Raw genomic sequence first — 8721 nt, forward strand, 5'->3', positions numbered from 1 at the left:
TAAAGGTACAATAACCTAGTATTAAAAATATGTCAATATAGCAGAACCCAGCTTCCTTTGAGAGATCATCAGCCTTGTATAAAGTGATCTGGCCATTTGTCTCCAGCAGGCAGATATGTGGGATCATTATAGACAGGCTGTGTGGTATATGAGCGTTAAATTGTTCATTATTGTTGAATCTTTTTGCCCTTAAGTAAGATGTTTACTGCACTAAAATCCAGGGAAATGGCAATAAACAACATTTTTTCTTTAAATGGGAATCTCACTGAAAGAGACAGCATCCCCCCTATTCCCTGTTTGGTTCTGCCTCAACTTTAAGTGCACAAGTCAGTAAATTTTGGTTAAAAAAAAAACCTACCTCTTTAAACCACAGCCACTTAACACACAAACTGTCCCGGCTTCTCAATGGAGGTCCCATCACAAGTGTTGATCTTACTATTTCAGGTGCTGACAGACCCGCTGTGCATACCCAGCATTTAATATAAAAAATCCATCTCTTGTACGTCTTCATTTTGCACTTCGATCGCCCCACAGTCTATTCCATGGTGCATTGTTTGTGTTGAAGATTGATGAGTTTGTATTAATTGGTTCCCCAAGAGGTATTGAATATTGGATGTTGTTTATGCATGGCTGGAGACAAAACCAGGCAATGATGGAAAGGTGAACTTTGTCCTGCTGGGATCCAATATCATGTGCAAGGAACACGTGTTAGAATATGGTATATGAAGCCTCACAGACCCATTATGCAAGCTGCTTGATTGTTTGTATATTTTCAGGGAGGGGGTTAGAATTGGACAAGCGTAAATCTCGTAAATTTTCTTCCCTGTCACCTTTTTTGTGGAGAAAGCTCAGCGAGGAATTTTGAAACGCATGTTTGGCGTCACAAAACATAGTTTTTACGGCACAGAAACAGACCATTTGGCGCAGCTGGTCCATGTCAGTGTTTAGGCTCTACATGAGCCTCCTCCCACCTTAATTCATCTCACCCTATTAGCATAACCTTTTATTCCGTCCTCCCTCGTTTGTTTATCTAGCTTCCTGTTAAAAGTATCCATGCTATTTGCCACAACTACTCCATGTGGTAGCAAATTACACATGCTAACTGCTCTCCGGGTGAAGAAGTTTCTCCTGAATTCCTTTTTTGGGTTTATTAGTGACCCTCTTACATTTAAGGCCCCTCATTATGGACTCCCTCGCCAGTGGAAATGATTTATAAATAAATTAAAAATAGTTCTCTACTTCTTAATGTATTTCATCTTTGCTTCAACCTAAACTGTTGACTGAGGCATCCTCCTCAGTTTTCAAATTTAAAACAAGTCAGGGAGCTGTTCTGAATTGATGAAACGGTTTGAGGAATATTGCAACTAGCACTTTTTTTGTGTGTTTTTGAGAAAAGTGACAATGGAAGTTCTCAAAATAAAGACTAGTTTTAAGTATCTGATGTGTTATGTTAAAAATTAATTCTGTATTTTGCCACAGCTATGAATATTTCTCTTCATAACGCTGTGGAATTGTTGTTGGTAGAAAATTCTCCTCTACAAATACAGGGAGAATCAGGAAGGAGAAAAAAAACCACTTGGAAATTTGCAGCATAGTTAGGATGTTGGTTAATGGACAGAAAACAAGGGTTTGGGGTAGTGGCTGTTGTAAGTGGAAAAGCCCAGCTGCAGGTACTGGATCCATTCTTCTTCTTAGCATTTATAAGTGATTTTGGATTGAGCACAGTTGGCATTTGCCAATGGCACAAAAGCAGGGGTTTTTTTTCAAACTGAGGAGGACAAGGACAGATTAGCAGAGTGGGCAAGACAGAGGGCAAATACAGTTTAATGTGGAGAAGTGTGATATTTTGGGAGGAAAACAAGGAAATGGGACTGGGTGGAATGGGGTGCAGACGAACAGAAAAACCTAAGATTTCAATGCATAATTGCCAGAAAGCGTGAGTGTGGATAGATAAAAGCATAAAAAGGCAAAACGTATTTTGCTTTACAGACAGAGAATGCAGTTTTAAGCATCCTAACATAGAAAGGGCATTAAAGCCACAGACTCAATAGAGCACAGATTTACCAGGTTTGGGGAACTATAGTTATAAGGGTTTTGATGTTGAGACTTAGGATGGCTAAGAGGAGATTTAAAAGGGGTTTATAAAACTAATGGGTGTTGATATGGTGAATAAGGAAATTTCATTTCCTCTGGTTGGGGAGTAGATACCAAGGGGTCATCAATTTAAGTTTGTAACAAAGGGGGCAGAACATACAAACAAGGAGCAGGAATAGGCCATTCAGCCCCTTGAGCCTGCTCCGCCATTTAATAAGGTCATGGCTGATCTGATAGTAACCTGAAATCTGCATCCCACCTACCACCGATAACCTATCACCCCCTTGCTTACCAAGAATCTTTAAAAATATACAATAACTCTGTATCCACCATCTTTTCAGGAGGAGAATTCCACCCTGTCAAGATCCCTCAGGATCTTATGTGTTTCAATCAAGTCACCTCTTAATCTTCTAAACTCCAGTGGATGCAAGCCTAGTCTGTCCAACCTTTCCTTCCTTACATCATTCCTTAAATAAAGTGACCAATACTGTACACAGTACTCCAAATGTGGTCTCACTAGTGCCCTGTACAACTGAAGTATATTTTGTATTCAATTCCCCTCACAATAAATGATAAAATTCTATTAGCTTCCCTAATTACTTGCTGTACCTGCATACTAACCTTCTGTGATTCGTGCATTCGGACACCCAGATCCCTCTGCACCTCAGAGCTCTGCAATCTCTCACCATTTAGATAATATGCTTCTCTTTTATTCTCCCTGTCAAAATGGACAATTTCACATTTTCCCGCACTGTACTCCATTTGCCAGGTCTTTGCCCACTCACTTAACCTATCTATATCCCTTTGTAGCCTCCTTATGTCCTCTTCACAACTTACTTTCCTACCCATCTTTGTGTCATCAGCAAATTTGGCAACCATCCTATCCATCCCTTCATCCAAGTCATTTAAATAAATTGTAAACAGTTGAGGTCCCAGCACTGTTCCCTGTGGCACACCACTCATTACATCTTGCCAACCTGAAAAAGACCCATTTATGCCTACCCTCTGCTTCCTGTTAGCCAGCCAATCTTCTATCCATGCCATATGTTACTCCCTATAACATAAGCTTTTATTTTGCACAATAACCTTTGATGTGACACTTTAAAATAAGAACATAAGAAATAGGAACAGGAGTAGAAACTCGGCCCCTCGAGCCTGCTCCGCTATTTAATAAGATCATGGCTGATGATCTTGTGTTTCGATTTCCACATTCCCATCCAACCCCAATAACCTTTGATTCCCTTGCCTAACACGAATCTATCTACCTCTGCCTTAAAAATATTCAATGACCCTGCCTCCACCTGCTTCTGAGGCAGAGAACTCCAAAGAGAGAAAAAAAATTCTCCTCATCTCTGTTCTAAAAGGGCGACCCTTAATTTTAAAACAGTGCCCCCTAGTTCTGGACTCACCCACAAGAGGAAACATCCTTTCAATGTCCACCTTGTCAAGGCCGTTTAGGATCTTGTATATTTCAATCAAATCACCCCTCACTCTTCTAAACTCCAGTGGAAATAAGCCCAGTCTGTCCAACCTTTCCTCATAAGACAACCCGCTCATTCCAGGTAAACCTCCTTTGAACCATCTCCATATCCATCCTTAAAGAGACCAAAACTGCACACAGTATTGGAGGTGCGGTGTCACCAATGCCCTGTATAACTGAAGCATAACATCCTTACTTTTATGTTCAATCCCTCTCGTAATAAAAGATAGCATTCCATTGGCCTTCTTAATTACTTGCTGTACCTGCATACTAACTTTTTGTGACTTGTGTACTAGAACGTCTAGATCCCTCTGTACCTCACAATTATGCAGCCATTCTCCATTTAAGTAATACTCTGCTTTTTTGTTTTTCCTGCCAAAGTGAACAACTCCATTTGCCTGATCTTTGCCGACTGACTCAACCTAACTATATCCATCTACAACCTCCTTATGTCCTCTTTACAACACACTTTCCTACCTATCTTTTGTGTCATCTGCAAATTTAGCTACCATGTCTTCACTCCCCTCATCTAAGTCATTGATGTAAATTGTTAGAAGTTGAGGCCCCAGTACAGAACTCTGTGGGACACCGCTCATCACATCCTGCCAATCAGAAAAAGACCCATTTATGCATACTCTCTGTTTTCTGCCAGCCAGCTAACCTTCTATCCATGTTAATATGTTACCCACTACACCATGCACTTTTATTTTCTGCAATAATCTTTGATATGACACCTTATCAAATGCCTTCTGTATATCTACAGGCTCCCCTTTATTCACTGCACATGTTACTCCTTCAAAAGACTCCAATAAATTGGTTAAATATGATTTTCCTTTCACAAAACCATGCTGACTCTTCCCGATTGCCTTGAGCTCTCCTAAGTGCCCAGCTATAACCTCCTTAATGATCGATTCTAAAAACTCCCTCATGACAGATGTCAAGCCAACTGGCCTATAGTTTCCTATTTTCTACCTCCTTCCCTTCTTGAGTAGAGGGGTCATATTTGCTACTTTCCAATCTGATGGAACCTTTCCAGAATCTAGCAGAGTTTGGAAAATTAACACCAGCGCATCAGCTACCTCATTAGCCACCTCTTTTAAGACCCTAGGATGTAGTCCATCAGGACCCAGAGACTTGCCAACCTGCAGCTTCATCAATTTGCTCAGCACCATTTCCCTAGTGATTTCAATTTCACCAAGTTCCTTTCTCCCGTTCACCTCCTGATTTGCAGCTATTACTGGAACGTTTTTTGTCTCCTCTATAGTGAACACAGAAGCAACATATTTGTTCGTTTCTTCCACCATTTCCTTATAATCTACTATTAGCTCCCCACTGTCACTCCCTGAAGGACAAAAACTCACCTTACTTACTCTTTTCCTTTTTTAAATACCTGTAGAAACTCTTGCTATCCACTTTTACATTTCTAGCTAGCTTCCTCTCATACTCTTAATTTCTTTTTGTCATTCGCTGCCGTTCCTTATATTCTGCCCAATAACTGTCCCACTTCTCATCTTTGCGGAGTTATATGCTTTTTCCTTAAGTTTGATGTTTTCCTTAACATCTTTAGTTAACCACAGATGGATAGGTCCTCCCCTAAGAATTTTTCTTTATAGTAGGAATGCACTTATTCTGAATACTCTGAAATATCCCCTTAAATGTCTGCCACTGCTTCTCTATTGGTCTATCCTCTAGCCCAGTTTCCCAGTTCACTTCAGCTAGCTCAGCTTTCATCCCCACATAGTTGCCCTTATTTAAGTTTAAAATACTATTCTTAGATCCACTCTTCTCCCTTTCAAACTGGATGTAAAATTCAATCATATTGTAGACACTGCAACCTAGGGGTGCCTTTACTCTGAGGTCTTTAATTAATCCTGTCACGCTACACAATACCAAATCTAGCATAACCTGATATCTGGTTGGTTCCAGAACATGCTGCTCCAATAAACTATCTCGAAAGCATTCAAAGAACTCCTCATCCAGGCTACTACTGCCAATCTAATTTTTCCAGTTGACGTGTAGATTAAAATCACCCATGTTTATTGCCATCCCTTTATCATAAGTGCACAATATTTTCTCGTGAATATTTTGTCCTACACTGGCTACTGTTAGGGGGCCTGTAGACCACTCTCACTAATGACTTTTTCCCCTACTATTCCTCATCTCCACCCAAACCGATCTACGTCCTGATCTCCTGAGCCAAGGTTATCTCTAACTATTGCACCAATGCCCTCTTTGATTAACAGTGCTACCCCTCCACCTTTACCTAGCTTCCTATTCTTCTTGAATGTCATGTACCCTTCAATATTAAGGACCCAACCTTTGTCATCCTGCAGCCAGCCTCTGTAATTGTTCTCAGATCATATTTATTTATTTCAATGTGGGCCATCAATTCATTTACTTTGTTATGAATGCTATGTGTATTCAGATAAAGAGCCATCAGTTTTGTCTTTTTGTTAGCTTTGTAACATCTAGTCTTGGCTGTTGATGTATTCTTAGGTTTTTTTCTCTCTGTCCCTTCCTGCCATTCTCTGACCCTCATTTCTCATATTATTATTTTGCTCTGCTGTCTTGACTCTACACCTTGAATTGCTACCTCTACCCAAGCTTGATCCCTCACCCCTCTTGTTTAGTTTAAAGCCCTCTCTACTTCCCTAGTTATGCGATTTGCGAGGACACTCGTCCTAGCATGGTTCAGGTGTAGACTGTCCCAACGGTACAGCCACCACTTTCTCCAGTACTGATGCCAGTGCCCCACAAACTGGAAATCTAAGTACAGTGCATCCATTGGTTCCCCTTTATCCACAGCACAAATTATTTCCTCAAAGAACTCCAATAAGTTGGTTAAACACAATTTCCCTTTCACAAAATCATGTTGACTCTGTCTGATGACCTTGAGATTATCCAAGTGCCCTGCTATAACTTCTTTAATAATAGCTTCTAACATTTTCCCTATGACAGATGTTAAGCTAACTGGCCTGTAGTTTCCCGCTTTCTGTCTCCCTTTTTGAATAATGGAATTACATTTGCTATCTTCCAATCTAATGGGACCTTCCCCGAATCTAGGAAATTTTGGAAAATTAAAACCAATGCATCAACTTTCTCACTAGCCACTTCCTTCAAGACCTTAGGATGAAGTCCATCAGGACCCGGGAACTTGTCAGCTCTCAGCTCCAACAATTTACTCAGTACCAATTCTCTGGTGATTGTAATTTTCCTGAGTTCCTCCCTACTTTCCATTTCCTGATTTATAGCTGCTTCTGGGATGTTACTTGTATCCTCTATAATGAAAACAGATGCAAAATGTCTGTTCAATTCATCTGCCATTTCCTTGTTTTCCATTATCAATTCTCCAGACTCACTTTCTATAGGACCAACACTCACTTTGTTAACTCTTTTCTTTTTTAAATATTGATTAAAACCTCTTCCTATCTGTTTTTATATTTCTGGTTAGCTTTCTCTCATACTCTAATTTTTCCCTCTTTACTAATCTTTTAGTCATTCTTTGTTGTTCCTTATATTCCGTCCAATCTTCTGGCCTCTCACCTATCTTTGCACACAATGTGCGCTCTCAGTTCATCGATTTTGTTTTGAATGTTGTGTGCATCAGATACAAAGCTTTTATTTTTATCTTTTTATTTGTTTTATAACCTCTAGTTTAATCTGTTGATTTACTGTGAGATTTGTACTCTCTATCCCTTCCTGTCTGTTTTTTGTTTCCTATAATAATACCTTTTTCTTTCGTCTTGTCTCTGATCTTTGGTTTACCACATTTTCCCAAATTTGATCCCTTGCCCCCACTATTTAGTTTAAAACCTTCTCTCCTTCCCTAGTCAAGCAGCTCGCAAGAACACCGGTCCCAGCACGGTTCGGGTATAGACCGTCCCAACGGTACAGATCCCACTTTCCCCAATACTGGTGCCATTGACCCATGAACCAGAACCCACTTCTTCCACACCAGTCTTTGAGCCACACATTCATCTCCCTGATCTGATTTGTCCTATGCCAATTTGCACGTGGCTCAGGTAATAATCCAGAGATTATGATCTTTGAGGCTCTGCTTCTTAATTTGATGCCTAGGTCCTCGTACTGACTATGCAGAACCTCCTTTGTCCTGCCTGTGTCGTTGGTACCTACATGGACCACGCCGACTGGATCCTCCCCCTCCCACTGCAAATTCCTCTCCATCCCCGAGCATGTGTCCCGCACCCTGGGCAGGCAACACAGCTATCTGGACTTGCGTTCTTTGCTGCAGAGAACGGTGTTAATCCCTCAGACCACACTCTCCCCTACTATCACTACATTCCTTTTTGCTGTGAGTGGCATCCTGTACCACGGTGCCACAGTCAATTTCCTCATCCACCCTGCAGCCCCTGCTCTCATCTAAACAAGCTGAGAGAGCCTTAAACCTGTTGGACAATTGCATAGGCTCACACTCCTGTGCTCCTGCCCTCTCAGTCGCTGATCGTGTGCCTCTGACTGATCGTGCACTTAAAAAGTTCCTTTGAGGTGTCAGCTGTGGCTCAGTTCATAGCACCCTCGCCTTTGAATCAGAGGGTTGTGGGTTCATGTCCCACTCCCGGAAACCAAGAACTGTGATTGTACTCAAAAGAGTTGCAATCTGTGACTGTTAAAAAGTTCCTTTTTTTATATTGATCTGCAATGAATCACTCTCAGCCAAGCTTCCTGCTACACTTATCAACACCTAATTTAAGCCCTTTTGAAGGAAAGGGCTTTCAGGTGATTGACAGTTAACTGCCACTAAGACAGTTGCCTGTTTAACTAGGCCGCTCAACTAGGCTACTTAAGGCAAAGTGGAGTTGAGACCACAACCAGATGAACCATGATCTTATTGAATGGTGAAGCAGACTGAAAGGGCTGAATGCCCTACCCCTGCTCCTAAGTCCTTTGTTGCTATGGAGGACTACAACGAGAGAGCCAGAGCAGTGACATTAGTTTTGGATTGCTCCAGCAAGCAGCCATTACAAACTTGAGGGGCTGAATGGCCTCTTTCTGTGCTGTGGCCCACCGTATTCAGAGGGGAACAGAGAAATGGGACCACAGTAATTACCCCTAAAACATCATCAAACACTAATGGATACCACCATTATCACTTCATATTATGGATGCTGTCTCTATAAGGAGTATTC

This window comes from Cetorhinus maximus, chromosome 8 (assembly GCF_964194155.1).
Source record: "Cetorhinus maximus chromosome 8, sCetMax3.hap1.1, whole genome shotgun sequence".
Classification (NCBI taxonomy): Eukaryota; Metazoa; Chordata; class Chondrichthyes; order Lamniformes; family Cetorhinidae; genus Cetorhinus; species Cetorhinus maximus.